We start from the raw sequence: 21,557 nt of genomic DNA, 5'->3' as shown, positions 1-21,557 counted from the left end.
CACCGCAGTCTGCCTGCATCCCATCAAGAGGAGCTGGGGGCACTATTATACAGTGGGTCTTCTGCTTCCAGGCTGTGTCCAGAAAGTGGTGTTGGGGGATGACTGTTCGGACCCCTAGGCTTTCACTTGTGGGGTGCCTCAGGGCTCTGTCCTCTCCCCCATGTTTTTTAACATCTTCATGAAGCCGCTGGGAGAGATCATCAGGGGGTTTGGGCTGGGTGTTCAACAATATGTGGATGATACCCAGCTCTACCTCTCTTTCAAATCAGAACCAGTGAAGGCGGTGAAGGTCCTGTATGAGTGCCTGGAGGTGGTTGGAGGATGGATTACGGTTGAATCTTGACAATACAGAAGTACTGTTCTTGGGGGACAGAGGACGGGTGGATGTGGGGGATTCCCTAGTCCTGAACGGGGTAACCGTGCCCCTGAGGGACCAGGTAAACAGCCTGAGAGTCATTTTGGACTCACCACTGTTCCATGGAGGTACAGGTCAATTCTGTGCCCAGAGCAGCTGTTTCCTTGCTCCATCTGGTATGCAGGGTAAGACCCTACCTGCCCACAGACTGTCACACCAGACTGGTGCATACCCTGGTTAACTCCCGCTTGGACTACTGCAATGCGCTCTATGTGGGTCTACGTTTGAAGGTGACTCAGAAACTACAACTAACCTAGAATGTGGCAGCAAGACTGGTGACTGAGAGCAGCTGCCGGGACCATATAACACAGGTCCTAAAGGATCTTCACTGGCTCCCAGTACATTTCTGAGCACAATTCAAAGCATAGCTGCCAAGTCTCTTGTTTTTCATGGGAAACCCCTGTATTTTAAACCGTTCCCCGCTGGCAGCCCGGATTGGAAAATATCCCTTAAATTCCCCGGATTTCCTACCTGCCAGCGAGGCTCCATTTTGGGTCCTGGCGCCGCCCAATTTCCAGTGCCCAGACATGGGTAGCGCGGCACCGAAAGTCGCTTCTACGCATGTCCGAACCTGTGTAGAAGCGACTTCCGGTGCCGCGCTACCCATGTATAGGCACCGGAAATCGGGCGGCGCCTGCATCGGAAGTTGCTTCTACGCTTGTTCCGGTGCCGCGCTGCTACTGATCCCACATTTTTCAGCGGGGGACTTGGCAGCTATGATTCAAAGTGTTGGTGCTGACCCTTCAAGCCCTAAATGGTCTCAGCCCAGTGTACCTGATGGAGTGTCTCCATCCCCATTGTTTCGCCTGGACATTGAGGTCCTCCGAGAGCCTCCTGGAGGTTCCCTCCCTGCGAGAAGTGAAGCTACAGGGAACCAGGCAGAGGGCCTTCTCGGTAGTGGCTCCCACCCTGTGGAAGGCCCTCCCATCAGATGTCAAGGAAATAAATAACTATCTGACTTTTAGAAGTAATGGGAAGTTTTTAATGACTGATGTTTTTACATATGTTGTAAGCTGCCCAGAGTGGCTAGAGAAACCCAGCCAGGTGGGCAGCGCATAAATATTATCCTATATAATAAAGTCCCTGTGTCTCTGCGTCCAGTCCCTGTGTCCGCGCTAATGCGCATGTGCCCCATGGACACAGGGACTGTACGAAGAGGCGGGACGTACACACGTGCGCGTTCTCTCCCCCCCTCAACCCTCTGCCTCCCGTTCCCCTGCAGCGGTGGACCAAGATGGAGGCATCGGGCTCCAGGGCCGCCGCGGCGGCGGCGACCCTGGAGCCCGATGCCACCATCTTGGTCCGCCGCCAACCCTACCTGGCCCGTGGGAGGAGTGGCGGGGCTGCGGCCTTCCCTCCCTCTCTGCGCTCGGCCACGGGACACAACGGGAGAGCACTTTGTTTAATTGCGTTCCCGGCGCGCCCCGCGGCCAAGCGCAGAAAGGGAGGGAAGGCCTCGGCCCCGTCGCACCTCTAGCGCCCGTTTTCTTAACGGGCTGAATGAGACTAGTTATTCCATAATATGACACCTGGTGTTGACATTCTGTTTCCAACCTGCTGCAGGAAAGGCGATGTGGGTGCTCTATATATCGACAGCTGTGATGGATGACTTCTTCCCACATCTTCAGTAAAAGTGTGGGAAGACAGGAATGATGTGTACACTTGAGTTGCTACAGGACTCTGACCCCACCCGTTATTGTCAGACAGCTAAACCTAGGAGGAGCTGGGTGTGAAGTGTGTGAAAGGATAGTTGCCTTGACTGAATGTTGAAAGATTCAGGACAGATCAAGTCCTCGTACAGGAGTCAGGGAAGGCCACCAACTTGGATGGCTTTTAAAGAGGAACACATTTATGGAGAAGAGGGCCATTGGTGGCTGTGCTTTGCCCTGCCTAGAACTAGGGTTGAGGTTTCAGAAAAAGAGACTGTTCCAGACAGAAGACATTATTTGCTACAAATTGGAATCTGTCGATTCATCATACTTTTTTCCTCCCAGTCATTATTATTTTGATTTATAACTTCCCCCACCTTTGAAGGCTTAGATTTATCTAATTTTGTAAAAACAATAAAAGGCAGTCATACGAATTGGTGGAAGGACGAGGCAGTTTGGTGTTACCCGGGCTGCACCTTTATTATGACTCAGGGGGGGAAAATGTTTTATAATTATGGTAGAGTTGAAACAGGGATTAGATCTTCTTTTCTCTTCCCTAAAGAGGCTTAACGTATTGCTGGCCTTGTGCAACCTGCAACCTCAGGCTCTATCCGTCTTTTAATTTTGTGACTGCTGTCACCATCTGCAGTGATCATGGAACCAAGAAAGTAAAATCTCTTACTGCCTCCATTGTTTTTTTAATGTTGAGCTTCAGACCATATTTTGCGCTCTCCTCTTATTATTATTATTATTATTATTTATTTATACCCCGCCCATCTGGCTGGGTTTCCCCCACCACTCTGGGCGGCTTCCAACAAAGATTAAAATACAGAAATCCATCAAACATTAAAAGCTTCCCTAAACAGGGCTGCCTTGAGATGCCTTCTAAAGGTTTGGTAATTGTTGTTCTCTTTGACATCTGGTGGGAGGGTGTTCCACAGGGCGGGTGCCACTACCAAGAAGGCCCTCTGCCTGGTTCCCTGTAACTTGGCTTCTCGCAACGAGGGAACTACCAGAAGGCCCTCGGAGCTGGACCTCAGTGTCCGGGCAGAACAGTGGGGTGGAGACGCTCCTTCAGGTATACAGGACCGAGGCCGTTTAATTAGGGCTTTAAAGGTCAGCACCAACACACTTTGAATTGTGCTCGGAAAGGCACCCTCATTTAAAGCTTCTTTAATTCCTCCTCACATTCTGCCATCCAGGTTGTAGGTGTGGCTTAGCAGAACGAAAAGCCGGGGGAGGAGCTGAAGAGAAAAGAAGGGCGGAGCATGTGGGATGGGGAGGGGAAACGGCGCGTGCGCCTAGTGGTCAGAGTGACGCCTGGCGTCGTGACGTGATTTCCCATCCAGGGAGGGAGGCGGTCATACATCGAGGGATTGGTGGTAGATGCGGCGGCGGAACAGAGCGTGAGGGGCGTGCGCGCTCGCGAAGCCTGAGGCGGGGAAAGAGGCGGAGCGGCGGCTGAGGCGGCAGCGCGCGAGAGGAGAGCGAGCGGAGCCGCCGGCGCCAGGGAGCGAGAGGAGAGAGAGAAGGAAGCCGGCCCTCTTTGAGCTTCCGCCCGCGTCCTCGCTTCCCGCCGCTCAGGTGAGGGGACGGCCTTCCTCTCGGTGGCGACGCCGCTGAGGTGGTGCTGGTGGTGGGGCGCCAGTAGGCCGCGAGGAGGAGAGCGCGGTTTGCAGTGGGGAGGGGGAGGGGGAGAGGTTAAGCATGGAATAAGGTGAGCCCTGCGGCTGAGTCTGGCCCCACCCAGCCCAGCTATCCTGTTCCCCGCAGTGGCCGAGCGGGGAAAACCCGCCACAGCGCTTTCCCACAGAATGGGAAGGGTTCCGAAGGTCATCTAGTCCAACCCCCTTGCAAGGCAGGGATAGGCAGGTGGCCCGTAGAGGGATCGGGACTTTGCGGCGTTGAACCGCCAAACTTCCTCCCCTCCTGTGATTCCCAGCGATTGGTACTGTACTGTATTCGGAAGTACCGCTGCCTCCAGCTGTGGAGGGAGAGCACAGCCTCCGCCGTGGCCTTTGATAGCCCTCTCCTCCTCCTCCATGAACCATCTTCTAAAGCCATTCAGGTTGTCGACCATTGCCCCTTCCTGTGGAAGGGAGTTCCAGAGTTTAACTGTGCACTGCAAGTCTTTTTTTTTTATCTGACTTTCCTCTTCCAACCTTCAGCTTCCTTGGATCTACAGGAGTGTCATGGGAGACGGAGAAAAACTTCTCTCTATCCACTTTCTGCATGCAATGCATAGTTTTATAAATGATCATGTTGCCCCTTACTCAGGCGGCGTCTAAGGGCAGGTTGAGGAAGAGGTTATGTGTGTTTATGAACCAGTCTCATTTTTTAAATCCCGCTCTTCTTAAGAGTTGAGGGCACTTTTGCGTAGTATATGGTCTGTCCGTTAGATAAAAATATTTACAACAAACTTGTTAGGTAGGTGACATTGCAGGATGTTCCTGCTTCACTTCTCTCCCCACCAGTAAATATCACTAAAAAAGTGAAGCTATTGAGGTCCCTTGCAGTATATATGGTAACAAAAGGTGATGTGGGAACCTTGAAGATTAACACATTTTATTGTGCCATAAGCTTTCTGGTGAATCCACGTACTGTAAGTGCATGCTTTAACAAAATGTCTCAACCTTTTTAAGACAGTGCAAGACTTTTTTGTTTTTAGTGCCACAGATTAACCTAGCTAACCCTTCGAAGTGCAGTATACTAACACAAATCTCTGTAGCTGAAAACTAGCATGTCAGGGAGAAAGGCAGTGGTCTATCTTTCTCTCCGTTAGGCAATGATTTATTTAGCTTGCTCTGTGAATGGGTGTGGAGCAGTATTTGAATATCAAGACTTAGAGCTCAAACACATGTTGACCACTTGAGAACAAGGCCTCAGGTCACTCAGTATCTGATGAAAACTAGTGTAGTCTTCAATGTGCTCTAGGGATGTAGGAAGTGACAGAGCAGGGCTGTCTGTACTTACTTTGAGGAAGCCCTGTTGGGCCTTACTTCTCAACAATCATGCATAGGTTTGACATTGGGGGGTAGGGATGAGAAAATATAGAATGGAGGGAACTTCCTAGGTTGGAGGGGCAGAGTGAGCATGGAATGTCATGTTGCTTCTAGCTGGAGGAGAAAGAGGACTCAGCTTCACACACACAAGCTTGCCAGGCTATTTTTCTTTTTCAATGGATGATAATATTTTTTCTGTGTGTTTTTGTGCTGCTCTTCCTCTTAAAGGAGCCCAGAGAAGTGTGCAGCAGAATAAAAAATACAATTGTTAACACCTAAAACACCTAAAAAACTACAAAACTAAAACAGTATAGCACAAGTGCAGTACTTTCAGCACTGCTAGATTCACATCAGATTTATTTCCGCAAATCCTGAGCAAACAGGCATGACATCTAAAAGTAAGTACTGTAATAATAATAATAATAATTTATTATTTATACCCCGCCCATCTGGCCGGGTTCCCCCAGCCACTCTGGGCGGCTTCCAACAAAACAGAAATTCTAAAATAGTGGGTTTGAGTCTGGATTCCCTATTCTGGATTCCCTATTCACAACAACACTTCTTATAGCACTTTCAAGTGCTAATGCTTGCAACAGACCTGTGAAGTATGTTGGTATTACTATCTCCCATACAGTGCAGGGACTGAGGCTGAGGGACAGTTGCTTGCCTAAAGCCACCAAGGGTATTCAAGGCAGAGGCAAGCTTTGAATCACAGACATCTTGATTCTTGGCTCAGGTTGTTGGTCAGTATGCTAAGACACTTTTCCCTTCAAAGAGATGCTGTGTCTGCTAACAGGGAACAGCTTATTTCATGATGCTGACAGGGAATGGCTTACTTCATGAAGCAAGTGGTTGCATTACCATTACCCTATACCTCCACTCTTGAGCCATTACTTTCACCGTCACATTTTCCTAGTGTGTGTTCAAATACATTCCCTGCAACCCTGTGATTCAGTGAGGGCAGAAACTTGGCCTTCAGGAGTATCGGTGTGATTAAGAAAAAAAGTGCACAGGTCTACATGATAGAATTCCTCGCAGTAGTGAAAGCAAATAAGTGGGAGTTTTGGGTAATCCGTTATTATGTTTGTCTTTCTTATGTAGCCAGGTTTTAGCTGAGTCTAGTCTCTTAATGTCTGGGTGGTTATTTTTAAATGTGTAGCTTTTATTTTTTATGAATTGATGGTCAGCAACCTAGGGTTTTTCTTTGAAGGAGAGGCAGAATAGAAATCTTAAAATTATATATGTTATATTTAAAAGTAATGAAACAATGCAGTGTCTGTGTCAAGACCTAGCTGATGACATAATAACTATATTAACCAATAAATAACATGCAAATGTTCCCTTTTGAAATAAATTTCACATCATGCTGCCTTGAGGGCAGGCAGAGTGATAACATTTCTCCTTGTAAAATATGCATCTGGGTCTTGATGCAATATGAAATCTTCCTGAGGAGGAAGAATGTAGGTTTCAGCTGGTTCGGTTTATGGGCAGGAAGTAAGGTTTTAAAAAGGGGTTTTTTTGGTTGGGAGGGGATGTCCACCAGTGTTGTGTAGTATTGCGTGAGATCATCCTGCTTTGCAGCTGGTAAGCAGGATTATCTGATCCTGCACAGTGCTCCTCCTTCACAAGTGGGAAGCTGATCATGAAGGAGCAGCAACCAGCACTGCACAGGATTGTATCCTCCTACTTAACAGTCCTGATCCTGTGCAGTGCTGCAGGAAAGCCACTTGCAAAGCAGTACCCACACTCTACAGAATTTATGCTGTTTTACGGAGGCATTGGTCACGCATGGCAGGGGTGTTGAACAGGGTGGAGAGCTATGGCATTGAGCCTACCTTTTCCCAGGAGGACAGCCAGGTAGGGCTCAGTCTGGCTCTTCTTCCTGCCAGATGTCCCATCCCCTGACAGCCAGGGATTGCTCTGGGCCCATCCAACCTGACTCACAGCAATCCTTGGCTGTGTGCAGTGGACTCATCCTTGACCCTCTGAATATTCCTGTTTTGGCTCAGCGCAGAGCCCTATTACTCACCATGGCAAAACACCAATAATATACTATGTTCATGAAGCAGTGGTGACAGTTGTTTTGTGGAACATGAAAGGGAAAACCAGGTTGCTTGGGTACATGGCGAAGCAGTAAAAGTGTGGAAGGGGACTGTGCTATGTGTACATGTCTAGTATCAGTTCTATAGCTTGCCCTGCATGTTGCATGCAGGCCATCCTGATTGTGGTATGCATTGCAAGCTGGTTTTGAACTGGGCGGTTATGGAAAAGCCAGCGGCATTCTCACAATTGCTGCAGTGCTCTTTCTGGTCCCACAGAAAGTGCTGTTGGCCATACATATCTGTGATTGCTTTGTGTGCATACTACAGATGTGTAACACTAAGGACTCGCATAGGAAGTAATGTAGTGCATGAAGCAGGGAGGCAAATGGAAAGAGACGTTCTTCGGGAGTTCACAAAAGGAAATTCCCCTTGTTTTTTTACAAAACAAGATAACAAAATTTCTTTTGTTATCTCAGACAGAAAATTGCATTATCCTCAAGGCACTTATCTAGTGGATTTACAACTTTTTTTTAAAATAAAAAACCAAGGTAATATGGATTGTTAATCGCTAACCTACACTTCCATTGCTGCTATTCAGGGTGGCAGTTCACCAGGGATCACGAGCCTTCTTGGGCCTGAAGGCACATTTGCAAGCCAATTAAACTGTTGTGGGCACCACAACCAAGTGCACACACACTGCAACCAGTTATATTGGTTGCATAGGAATGCTTCTCTCAAGCTATTGTGGGGCCGGAACCCTGTGGGCTTTAAAACAGCCTCTATGGGGCACACAGATGCCATGATGGCAACCTTCTCAGTGCATATTAAATGTGTGCTCTGACCTGCATTTAAATATTTATGGTTTTTATATTCTACTGCCCTTAAGCACAGTACTATGTTTGGGGGTTGTTTCTCCCCCCCCAAAAAATAGTGATTAGCCATAATTTCATATGGAAGAGATATGGTGCCAGGCTGGGAAAATGTGGGATAAATATCAAACCCTTGCTGTGACTCTGCACAATGTCTCAGTCTCTGAGAAATCAATATTTTGGTATGGCAGCACCTACCCATGCTTTGGAAATGCCTATTAACAGGCAGGCACCCTTGCTAAACTGTTTTAAAAGTTACAGGTAGGTAGCCGTGTTGGTCTGATGCACTCAAAACAAAATAAAAAAATTCCTTCCAGTAGCACCTTAGAGACCAACTAAGTTTGTCATAGGTATCAGCTTTCGTGCGCATGCAGGTAAAGGTACAGGACCCCTGACAGTTGTGAACGAGACTGGGGTTGCAGCGCTCATCTCGCTTTACTGGCCAAGGGAGCCGACATTTGTCCACAGACAGTTTTTCCAGGTCATGTGGCCAGTATGACTGAGCTGCTTCTGGCGAACCAGAGCAGCGCACAGAAATGCCGTTTACCTTCCCGCCGGAGCGGGACCGAGCAACAGGAGCTCACCCCGTCACAGGGATTCAAACCGCCGACCACCTGATCGGCAAGCCCTAGGTTCAGTGGTTTAGACCACAGCGCCACCCGCGTCCCAACTAAACTTTTTTAGATCCTTGCTAAAACATATTTATTCCAGTAAGTCTACCCACACATATAACATAAAGGTAAAGGGACCCCTGACCATTAGGTCCAGTCGCGGATGACTCTGGGGCTCATCTCGCTTTACTGGCCGAGGGAGCCAGCGTACAGCTTCCAGGTCATGTGGCCAGCATGACTAAGCTGCTTCTGGCGAACCAGGGCAGCACACAGAAACGCCGTTTACTTTCCCACCGGAGCAGTACCTATTTATCTACTTGCACAGGTGTGCTTTTGAACTGCTAGGTTAGCAGGAGCTGGGACTGAACAATGGGAGCTCACCCCATTGTGGGGATTCGAACTGCCAACCTTCTGATCGGCAAGCCCTAGGCTCAGTGGTTTGGTTTTAAAACGTGGCTGATTTTATATGTGTATTATTGACTAATATTTCTTGTGCACTGCCATATGTGTGGGTGGGTGGGTTTGTTTGTACATTTTTTTGAGGTGGTGGGCCTTTCTTTAGCCAGGGTGGTCCTGGTGATGTAGGGTACTTATTTATTTATTTTTAAAAAATTATATACCACTTGATTGCAGAAGAATCCTCAAAGCGGTTTACAAGAAAAAAATCATGAGTAAAATTTTACAACCATAATTTAAAACGTACAGAAAATTAAAACCACAATAGAATAAGCTAGAACAGTTTAAAACTCATTCAAACTTTCTAATCTGAGAAGGGTTGTCTAAATAAGAATGTTCTTCAGGCACCGAAAAGAATACAGGGAAGGAATGTATGCATAGCTAAGCATTTGAGCTGTTTATTGGATACATTGTTAACTTCATTCAGAGTTCATTACATAAGGTTGATAATTTTACTAGATGCTGGGTTTCTCTCAACACGTTACATAGTGAGTCTTTTACTATTGTTGTTATAGATTCATATACTGTATACCCTGCCTTTTTCCCTGACGAGACTCAAGATAAAAAAGAAGCGCTTAAAAAAACAATGTTTCTCCTCTGAGGATTTGTGAGTGAAATCCTATGATGAAGTCATTGGGTTGGGTCCAGAGACCAGTGAGTAGAAAGGAAAAAATGCTAATCCAGGACTTGAAAAGTAAGATATTTAGAAGTTTGAGAACTCTTCCATATGCATAGAGTTTGCATCAGATTTTGAGCAAGCACAAGGTCTTTGCATTCGGTCTCATTCTTGCCACAATTCTGTAGCTTTTCCCTGAACGGAGGACGTCTTCTGCATGTGGAGCGACTTCTTTAGGTTTGAAGCGCCTATTCATCTGTCCCAGGAAACAAGTCTTGATGTACAAACTCTTTAACATTTCAGAAATGACTGAAATTACCTAAGCTAAATTAGTGACAAATGCTGTTCAGGTGTATTGGGAACTCTGGAATGCAGCAAATGTAGTTTGTGAAGTGATGCAGAGATGTTTTTAGTCAATTATTTATATACTTTATTGGTTAAACCTGCGTTTCTCCTATTCACTCCATGCTGCTCAAGAATCAGATGGCAGTTTGTTTCAAATGGTGTGGCTCTTCATAAGGGGAATTTTGTAAACAACAAAAGTGAATTTGATGGGAATACAAACTATTCTCTTGATTTGTCTTCTTTTTAAAGAGAACTTGTATTATACACAAAATTTCCCTGAAGAAGGACCAGTTGACTCAGAACACATTTGGATTTATTTCTTGATGAATGAAAATTCTCTACATCTCTTTACAAAACATTTCCTTCCATTTATGCTCCTTTGGGGACCTTCCCTCTTGATTTCTGCTCACCATCTTTGTCACGTCAAGGGTGAAGACAGGATCCCTAACCTTCTCTGTCTTGGAGCTGGGATGGTGGGTGTTTCGTTCACTCGTGTGACTGTTTCGTGACTCATGGACAGGCAAGTCACAACATAGCTGTAAGAAGTAACTTGCAGATAAACTCAAAAAAATCTTGCATGAATTTGTGTCCCTGCCATGTTTAACTAAAATATTGAATTGTCGATAAAATTGCATCTCCATCTGCCTTGCTGCCGAGCTCTGTTTGATGAAGCCAAAGCTATAGGAAACACATTCACAACTGTGTGTGCTGTGGTGCCATCTCTGACGATTAGCCTGTTGTGTCGCTTTCTTAGATTTCTGCCTCTAACAAAAGCACAGCTAAAAGGCAGCAAGATTAATTTATGTGCCGTTCCATGCAGTATTCACAATAGGAAGCGCTGTGGTTGAGTCAGAGCATTCATGTGGTGCATCTTGAGCTTTGAGGGATGGATGGAAGTGGTCTCCCCCCCCCCTAAGAATCAGAATTGGAAGGGATCCTGTATCTGATCACTCACCTGCTTTTCTTTTTCCCCTGCCACCTGATCACTTCCCTTATTTTCTTTTTCTTCCCCACTTTATCTCCACATCATTTCTGCCCTCCCCGATCCCTGACCTCAGTACTAATCTTTTCTCCATCTCATAAACATCCTCTCTGTCTCTTGCTTCAACTTGCCTTCGCTTGGCCCAGCCCTTGAGTTCCTGTTCTTCGCTCACTCTCAGGTCCTTGCTTGTCATATCTGGAACTTAACTCTCGTTTCATATTTTGCACAGTACTAATTTGCACAGATTCCAAAAACTTCAATATTTTAATACCCCTGTTGTATGTAGGTCCTTAGTTCTGGGCATTCTCTCAACAAAAGGCCAGTTCTTGCACCATTTAATTTTAATTGGAATCAAATACTATAAGGGTAACACTTAAAACCCTTTTTCTTTATATTTACACAAAGTGAACTGGTTCTATTTGCAGCTAGCATCCATGCATTGTTATTAATGAACTTATGAAATGGAAATAAAACACCACATTGTTCTGCAGTTTCTGTTCTAGCATCTTCCCTCCCCCCAAAAGTCTCATACATTATGTTATCTTCTTGTGGAATAATATCTGCTATAATTGCAATGCCATTCCACTGAGGCTTCTCGAAACAAGCATTTGGATGAGGTTACTGGCCTAGTGATTTGTAACCATAATGTTCCTTCCTGATGCTTTCTCACTATGATAGAGAGGTCTTTGGTAGTAATAGCAGTAGCCTTTCCAGTTGCGGCAACTGAAAATTTTAAATGCTCAGTTCAGTCAGCAGCCAAACTATGATTCAGGAAGCTTAACCGTGGTTGATGTGAATCTGAATTGACACACCATGGTTTGCAGTTCGCCAGCAAATGGAAACTGGAAAGTACATTGTGCTGTTCACTGTTAAACTGTGTTCTAAGACATCCTCTTGGTTTGTGCAGAGTAACTAGTCCTTGTCTTTTGCGGGGTGCAGATGAGCGCCAAGAAAAAGACAAGGAATAGTTACTCTGCACAAACCAAGAGGATTTAAATGTTAAAATGTTAATAGGGAAAGGAATCCTTGATGTAGCTTAAAACGATTGCTTTAAGACACCTACCATTCTGCATTTTGCAGTTCATACAGGTATCAACCATCAGTTCATGAAAGAATGAGAGATATTTTTAAACAAGTCAAAATTATAGACACTGTCATTTTACAGTTTCCTAATTTGGAGTGTGGTAGTGCTTTGGGAATATTTGCAATTGTTGTTCAGCAAACACCTTTGTCAAATGTTTTGTGAAACTTAATGCTAGAGAAACTATGACTTGTGAGAACTGCTCTGCAAGATCAGTTTTGGTGCTGAATGGTAGTTCTGACTCACAAATATCTTTGTGATAAGGAATTTGCCTGCTAACCAGCAACCCTTCCCTTTCATTCCATGTGTTCAATTATTATTGAAATAATAGAAATTTAATGAGAACACATTATGATCCATGGATTTCTCTTAAGTCTTTTAACTCTTAGGAAACTATTTCCACCTACTATGGAATTGTAGTACTGATTGGAGAAAATGCTTAATTCCAAATTTTGTTGTTGCAATACCCCAATTCTTTTGGGAAGGAGCCTTTCTCTTCCATTAGAGAGATGATTCTGAAACCTGTTTCTTCTCTCCACCACACATTTTATCTTCTAGAACTGAAGTTGTAATTTGAGGTGTTAGTTACATCATCTTTGTAGGTGAACTCCCTAGCTACTTCTGCTGCTGCTATATGAATAAACAGAGAGGTTCATGAGTAGTTCAGTTCTTGAGAACTTCACATGTGCCTTGTTCATTTTGTTTACTGTTATGGCCAAGGTTGTATTGCTAGTGATTCACTGCTGTTTTTTCAAAGCCTGAATCAGCTCCATCACAGCTTTGTGCAGTGGGGGTTTGGTATTAAATCTTACTTGGTTAATGATGGAAGAATGCAAGGTAGCTCTGAACCTGCAAGCAAAACCTGCATTAAAAAGGATAGTGCAGATGAGCTTCAGTGTTACTGCTTCTTTTCTCCCAATCAGCAATAACAGGTTAGAACAGGCATCCCCAGACTTCGGCCCTCCAGATGTTTTGGACTACAATTCCCATTTTCCCCGACCACTGGTCCTGTTAGCTAGGGATCATAGGAGTTGTAGGCCAAAACATCTGGAGGGCCGCAGTTTGGGGATGCCTGGGTTAGAATTTACTTTCCAGTGTGTGTTCCTGCTTTATTACAAGGGAGCAAGTGACAGCTGCACTATCTTTTTCTTTCAGTGGACCTTGCTTCATTTCATAGAACCATAGAGTTGGATGGGACCCCCCAAGTCATCTAGTCCAACCCCCTGCAATGCAGGAATCTCAACTAAAGCATTCAACCTCTGCTTAAAAACCTCCTATGAAGAAGAGTTTGTTGCTGAGAACTATGGATTTTTTTATTTAGTTCAGTACTGTATTTCCTTCCTCTCCTGTCCTCAGTATTCTAATCTAAGGGTGTCACTAGATAGAACAGAACACATACTACAGAGAACAAGCCACAGTGCTGAGAGGTCTTGAAGTTCAAATTCTTGAACTGGTCAGCCAGGATTTGCAAAGATTGTTGAACTTCCAGTGACAAGTGCTTCAGTTATGACCATAGGAAGGGCTCTGTTCTCACTTTGCTTTTGTGTGTACCTATATATTGCAAGGGCACAGATCTTCCCATGAGAACGAAAAAGGAGAACAGTAGTGTATTGGTATTACTGAGTTCACTCTGTTACCATGCTCACAAAGTGGGGTCTTTGTTCAGCTCACAGTTTTGGTTTTCAAAACCGAACTTTTTCTCTAGGAAACTGACTTGCGCAGCAATTTTCAAATGGAGCTAACCTAAAGCTGAGAACTCAAGAAAATGCCCCGGTGTTTGCTGAAGGAATTAGGGCAGCTAAGGCTCACTAGTTCTTAAGTCATCTTTTTATTGTTAGTATGGAGACATCTTTTGGGTTAGAAGTGGGGTGGTTGTGACAGGTGATGCTTCACAGATTTACTGTAGTGTGGTAATCCATAGGGGTAAGTGGGCATTAGTGAGCTTTAGGTGGTGACTATTTCAGTGTTATGGAGATTAACTGCTCCAAGTTAATCCCTAGGGACAGGAGTGAGAATGAGGTGATGATGGCTCGGCTAAGTAAGGTGAGAAGTGTTTGTGCAGCAGGTTTTGATTCTGATGATCAGAGAGCCTGTGAGTACCAAATGCATGCCTGGAGTATGTAGGGAATTGCTGGTGTCTGCTTAAATGATGTAGTGAAAATCCTGTTTCAAAGTACAACTCTTTTGCCTTTCTATGCTATGATGATCTTTTGGGTATGGTTGTTTAAAGAGCAGGGTTATGTGTGACAACTCTCCTGCAAGAAAAGTTACAAAGTTTATGGCCATTTAGTTTTGGGAAAAGCGGAATAAGGGAGGACTTAAGAGGTGCATAGGGGATACGGGTGGCGCTGTGGTCTAAACCACTGAGCCTAGGGCTTGCTGATCAGAAGGTCGGCGGTTTGAATCATAAATAGAATCATAGAGTTGGAAGAGACCACGAGGGCCATCCAGTCCAACCCCCTGCCAAGCAGGAAACACCATCAAAGCATTCTTGACATATGCCTGTCAAGCCTCTGCTTAAAGACCTCCAAAGAAAGAGACTCCACCACACTCCTTGGTAGCAAATTCCACTGCCGAACAGCTCTTACTGTCAGGAACTTCTTCCTAATGTTTATGTGGAATCTTCTTTCTTGTAGTTTGAATCCATTGCTCCGTGTTCGCTTCTCTGGAGCAGCAGAAAACAATCTTTCTCCCTCCTCCATATGACATCCTTTCATATATTTGAACATGGCTATCATATCACCCCTTAACCTTCTCTTCTCCAGGCTAAACATACCCAGCTCCCTAAGCCGTTCCTCATAAGGCATCGTTTCCAGGCCTTTGACCAATTTGGTTGCCCTCTTCTGGACACGTTCCAGTTTATAGATATCGCTCTGGCGGGAAGGTAAACAGCGTTTCCATGCGCTGATCTGGTTCGCCAGAAGCGGCTTAGTCTTGCTGGCCACATGATCCGGGAGCTGTCTGCAGACAAACACCTGCTCCCTTGGCCTATAAAGCGAGATAAGTGCCGCAACCCCAGAGTCGTCTGCGACTGGACCTAATGGTCAGGGGTACCTTTACCTTTAAGAGGTGCATAAAATTATATAGTGTTGAGACATGAAAGAAGAAGGAGGGTCAGGACAGACAAAAAAGTATTTCTTCGTACAGTGCATAGGAATTTGTTACCCCAAGATGGTGATTGCCCCTGACATGTATGGTTTGAAAGGGATTTAGACAAATTCAGAGTGAGAGGGTAAGGTTATCAGGAATTATATGCTACCCTCTTTACCCTTTGCCTAGTACCTGTGTTTATAGAAATAAGTGTTTTATCTTCTGTGAAATTTCACATGATATTGACAAACATTAGGGGGTCTCTCTTCCTGCCTGTTATATGATGCAGACATTGTGAAATTGTATTGCCAGAGAGAGTAGCCTGGAGTCTCATTTCTCCCTTCCTTGTTTTTCTCCTTTAACTCTCCTCAGATCGCTTTTGATAACTTCAAGCCAAATACTTCTCCATTCTCGTATTTCACTTAACTTGATTGCAATTTAAAGGAATAAACCAGCTGCTTTCTTGCTTTGCCCTTTTCCCAAGTGGGTGAAGCAAATTAGCAAATTACACCTTTGCAGCTTCATTGCTACAATTTTGTTTTCAAACATTGAGATGAAATATTCAGATAAGCACAAGCAAAGTACTGAACTCATCTAGAGCTACTCTCTCTAGCAACATAACAAAAAGCTAAAGTTCTTTGGAGGGAGGGTGGGATCTAAATTTAAGAAAATTCAGGAACGCTATGGATTGCCTTCAGCAATTTTTGTTGACAGGGTAGGCTTCTCAGTATTGAAATTTATTGAATGAACTGTTGATACAAATGAATGAGTTAAACCAAGCCTTGTGAGGAACAGTTAAGGGTATTGAGTATGGTTACCCTGGAGAGGAGAATGCTTGTTTCTGCTATTCCGGACGGTAGGACCTGAACCAGTGGATTCAGATTACAAGAAAGGAGACGCCAACTTAACGTTAGGAAGGACCAGGTCTTTTTTTTAAGATGGAGCACGGTGGAGCGCAGTGCTGGCACCTTTTTCTGGAGCCCCCAAACAATAACCGGCACTGAGCCCTGGCATGAACCAAATCCTGAACCTTCTCCTCCTTCTCCCTAACACTCCTGTCCAACTCTGACACAGACGTGCCATTGCTCCACCCTGTGAGCGGAGACCACCGTGAGTGATGCCAAGGCCTACCCTCCGCAGGGCGTCACAGACCCTTCCTCCTCCTCGCTCTGGCTACTCTAGCAGGAAGAAGCAAGGAACCCCATGGCATGAGGCAAGCAAGCAGGGAGAGAGAGGATGTGGTGGGTGGAAGCCAGGTCTTGGCATAAGGGTATCACCGCAAAGAGGAGGAAGAGGAAGAATGACAGGGTGGCTGGGGGGGGGGCTCTCCATTGCCCAGGCACCCAGGGTTGGCGGGGGCAGCCCAGCCACCAGCCTATGGATGGGAGACGTGAGTGAGGGAAGGGTGAATGGGCTGCGGCAGAGGAATTGCCAAGTGAGATCATGTGGAGTTGATATTTGAACTTGGGTATCCTCTTTATCCATCTCCCTTATTAGACCATATTTGTTTACCTGAGCATGGTAGCAAGGTAAATAAGTGCACATTTTGAACTAGTCTGCCAAGAGTTCAGTAGCCTGCGTTTCCACATTAGCCATGATGAAGAAGCCTCTTCTCTGCAGTCAGCAAGGAAGCACAGGCAAGTACGGTAAAAAATGATTACTTTCTGTCAAGCTGACTTGTGGAGGAAGGGCAGAGTGATTCATCCCCACTCTGCTAGCTCCATGCAAGTTGTGGTGGAAGAGACTTTCTTCCTTTAACTAGCACAGAAGCGAAGTGAGCTTGTAGAGGACAGTTGGAATGATCTTTCGCTTCCCCTTCAGCTCACTGCCCTGTATGGAATTCCTGGTCACCTATGGCCACCAGGTGAGTTGTTGAATTCAAGGCTAAGGTAACTTACTTCATGTGGAATCACCAGTACTTTGCTTTTAAGGGTTATTATGGGACAGCAGGCAGGTGGCTAGCAAGCCAGCAAGAAAGTTAAATGTGAATGGGCAACAAAATGGAAAATGAGGTTTAGTGTAAATAAGGGGTTAGTCAGCCAAAATGCCAAACCATGGTTTAGTGTTGCAAGCTTCTGGCTAGTGCACACCCTTCTTCAACTTTCTTACTCTTCACAAGTAGAAACCATAAAGTTGGCTCCTACAAGCCAAAGTTTTTCAGATTACCCCTAACCATGTGGAAATTTGGTGCCAGACCACAAGCATGACAACTTCAACTGTAGTTAGGATTGGTTGGGGATATTCTACTTTCACCTGCCATTTCCCCATTGCTACACTAATAGAGCGGTTCATATCCTAACTATATAGTGCTTTAATTAAAAAACAACCACACCCCTCCTCAGTTCCCTTGAGGCATCCAAAGGCCAAATTTAATAAACTTCCAAAGGGCAGGAGCCAAGGGTGCAGCCAATGAGAACAACTTTTTTTATTACTTTGCTTTGTTTGTATCTGATGGGCGAAAGCCACTTATCAATTAGCTGCTGTTCACTGGCCATTTAGTTTGCAGGGAGCTATTGGCTGCATTTTAGCTGTGATTTGAAGCTTCCTTACTTGGGAGAAGACCTACTGAGCTGAAAGGGACTTCTTATTCATCGTACCAAAATATAAACTTAGTTGGTCTTTAAGGTGCTACTGAAGGAATTTTTTTATTTTTCTTCATCGTGCGTAAGAGTGGCCATTGTTTTGCATCCTGGCTTGGGTGGTGTTCTGCCCCTTTATTCTAAGGGTGGAGTGTGCAGAAGGCAGATCTCTTGAATATAACTCTGCATGACTTTCGCTAGATACAAAAAGGTTCTCAAATGTCCACTCATTTTTCAGTAGGGACAATTAAAAGGCTCCCATCTTCCCAAATCATTCTGCTGAAATGAAGAAAGCATGGGGGAAAACATGGTGAAAGTGCTGTGAGCTCAGTTCTGGGATTGAAAACAAATTCCTGGGCTGAGGATGTGCTCAGAAGCATCCTGTGAATTGTTTAACTTTGGTTGGTGGACCTTGGGATTCCAGTGACAAGTAGATCTCACAAGCCTGAATTTCACCCAACTATATTCTCAGGCCTCTTGTATTATATGGCCTGTTCTCTTCTCCCAGGCTTTTAATCCCATCTGTCTTCACAGTTAGTCTGTATTTTTCACAGAAAATGTAAAACATTTGCTTAGGAATTTCAGGTTTGCTTGGTGGTATTGGAGTAACGTTACGAGACACTCACTGGTCTCCATAGCTTGTTGGTTGGCATCTTGTCTTGGGAGACAATGGAGGAGTGTGCCTTTGGGGTTGAAGTCAAATCGTCAAAGATATACAGTACCTGCTGCGGCTGTAGAGACTGCTATGGGAGAGACATGTTTAGTTGCAGGTGGGGCAGAGGAAGGTGTCAGGATGTGCTGACGCAAGTGTACCATGGCATTTCTGCGCTCCTCTCAGTGGTCATTCCTCCTCTGGTCACTGCTATGGATACATGACCTGACTGATTATCTCCAGGCACTGTGGTTGTCTGAAAGGGATTTCTACATGGCACAGTTGATGTTGCCAGCTTTCATGTCACATTTGATGACCCCTTTGTAACACAGAGTTGGTCTGCCAATGGACCTGGTGCCTGAAGACAGCTCCTGATAGAACACGTCTTCGAGGATCCTGCCATTTCCCATTCTGTGGACATTAGCAAGCCAGCATAGATGTCACTAAGACAGGAATGCGAACATGCTGGAAATGTGGGCTTAGGAGTCTTATTTGAGACTCTGTCCTGCCATGTGAAACCTCAAATTTGTCTAACACAGCGCATGTGGAAGGCATTGCTCCTGGCGGGTATAAGATGCCCATAAAGCAGTGAGCTCAACACACAAGCATGTTAGACCTTCATCTTGGTATTGATTGTTATCATATCATCACATTTACCCATACCCTTTTAGCGAGCCAAGCTCTTGCCATAGCTGCCTTGCTAATACATTTGTCCAGCTCAATGGAGAGGTTGCCAAGTAGACAAAATTTTCTACCACCTCAAGGGTGTTGCCATTAGTGCTGATGTGTAGAGTGCTGGCAGCATCCTGACCCAGGATGTTGATCTTTGCCAAGGCCAAATTCCATACAAGCTTAGGGAAAACAGTTGATGAGACTCTAAAGCATCCTCGGATTGTGCTGTCAAGGCTGGGGCATCTGTAAACAACATTATTCTGATCCCTTATGAGCAGTGTTCAAAACTCCCATCATTCTAGGCGCATTTTGCGACAGGGAATTTCATTAACGCAAGCTCTGGGTGCAGTACTGCACCTAAGATTTCAGATTAAAACTGCAGAGTGGAAAGAAAGAAGGGCCTTTTTCTGCCTCCCCACTTCTAGCTACCCTCTGAAGACTGGAGAAGAGACCCTCTTAAGAATATTAGGGGGGTGGGCAGGGGCCCTCCAGATATTTTGGACTACAATTCCCATCTTCCCCGACCACTGGTCCTGTTAGTTAGGGATCCTGGGAGTTGTAGGCCAAAACATCTGGAGGGTCGCAGTTTGGGGGTGCCTGGACTAGACCATGTGAAAAATGAACATAATATTTTAGCTGCAGTTCATTCATTTTCAGCTTTATATTCTTGTTATTTAAAAAGTGTGCCTAGACTTTCTGTTGTTGCGCCCATAACCTAGGTTTAAGGTGCCATTTCGCTCCTAGCTTTCCTATCTCAGTTTCTATCTTCTTAGGAGTAGCAATTGCTGTTTGATAGCAGAGGAGGAACGAGTACCGGTAGTACTCTTGATCAGATCTATAATCAAGGCTGTTTCAGCATTAAGCACTAAATCACACTATTGTGTTGTTGCATCATTGGTTGGTGTGGTTTCAGTTCTTCTGTGTAAGCCTTTGATAAGCTGTTAAGACGCTGAGCCTTTTAAGACCCAGGTAAAAGGCTACACATGTAACATCCTTGACAATACCTTGACTAAATGTGGCCTGGTAGAAAAAAATCACCACCTTCATTACCCATGTCCCAAAAACCTCAAATTGACCTCTTGATCCCTGACCTTGTCCAGGTTTATTCTAAAATGCACAAAGCTCCTTTCTGCTGAGTGAGACCATTGACATGCCCGGCCCAGGATCATTCACTCTGAGTGGGAGCATCTCTGTGGATTCCCAGGCAGAGGAATATGTTTTCCAGAATACAGTACTTTAAACTTGAGTTTCTGGGAATCGAGGCCTGGGGCCTTTTACCACTGATGTATGGCTTCCTCACCAGCTGGTCCTCAGAGGTACCCAAGGCTGGTTTGTCCATAAGCTTTTTAAAGGATCTTACCGCTAACCTATTCATCTTATCTTGAAACACAATTGTGTCAAGGAAGGTAACTTGTGTGAAGTGTAACTAATGCTGGAATGTACAGTATTGCACCAAACCATCTTATTTACATTATAAATCGTTTCATCCGACGAACTTAAAACAAAATCTATCATATGGCCAATTTTTAAGAGTCAAACGTAACTCTGCCTTTCTTCATGATTACTATAGAGACAGTAATAATAGGCACAAGTTTTCTTATCCAGAGGATACCCACAAGAAGTGGTAAAATCAGCACAATCTAGAGCACTTTGTAAACCCAGACACAGTCTTTTCGAAAAACAAGACAAGAAAACCAGCCTATTACATGCAGATTTGACTATACTCCACTTGCTTATCCTATAAGTAAAATTATTAAGAAACATTGGCACTTAATTAAAGACTTACCAGGTTGCTCCGTGACCCCAAGAATAGGATTCCGTAGGACAAAGAATCTCAAGGATATGCTTGTACACGCGACAGTATCAGATAGCGGACGTCACATTCCAAGTAATATTCAAGGTCACTTTAAATGTGGCAAATGAGCGGTTTGTGAGTTGACTAGGGAAGTCAAAGAATTTACAGTACCGGGAACACACAATACTATCCTATTGGAATCATTCGGTAATTGCAACTCCTGAGGAGTCGTTTATGCCATTCAATGTGGTTGCAGTTTGTGGTATATAGGGAGTACCATAAGACCAGTAAAAACGAGGATACTAGAACATAAGAACTGTATCTTAAATAACATCATGGAAGCACCACTTACTTCCCATTTCATTGAGAAAAATTACAAAGCCACAGATTTTAAATGGTTTATAATCTATAAACATAAGTATCCGAGATGAATAGCGATATATTAAAAAAGAAGCTGCACCAGAATGAATCATATTGGATACACAGGTTTGGATCCCTAGCCCCTAAAGGTTTAAATCTTCAAGTGGAGTATAGCTCTTTTTTATAATTGATTGATATATATATACCATTCATTTCGAAGGCTTGGTGGTAGATATCTTCAGGATACTTGTAAGACTGATTATATGTTTGGATGTTTGTACCTTTAAAAGCCCATATTGGTGTATGTTAATGTATTGCCCTGTCATGATTGATGGTTTTAG

The 21,557-nt window shown here is 44.7% G+C and overlaps 1 protein-coding gene across 1 annotated transcript in view; it reads left to right on the top strand.

Annotated features, from left to right (window-relative positions):
- Positions 1 to 3,411: 3,411 nt before the first annotated feature.
- SCAP (SREBF chaperone) overlaps positions 3,412 to 21,557 on the top strand; it is a 51,803-nt gene continuing 33,657 nt past the window's right edge. Inside the window, exon 1 of the mRNA XM_035130081.3 lies at positions 3,412 to 3,648. The gene's annotated coding sequence lies outside the window, so the exon portion shown is untranslated. The remainder of the gene's footprint in view (positions 3,649 to 21,557) is intronic.

Source organism: Zootoca vivipara, chromosome 11, assembly GCF_965207765.1.
Source record: "Zootoca vivipara chromosome 11, rZooViv2.hap1.1, whole genome shotgun sequence".
Taxonomy (NCBI): domain Eukaryota; kingdom Metazoa; phylum Chordata; class Lepidosauria; order Squamata; family Lacertidae; genus Zootoca; species Zootoca vivipara.
This window is presented reverse-complemented; position numbering and strand designations above follow the sequence as displayed.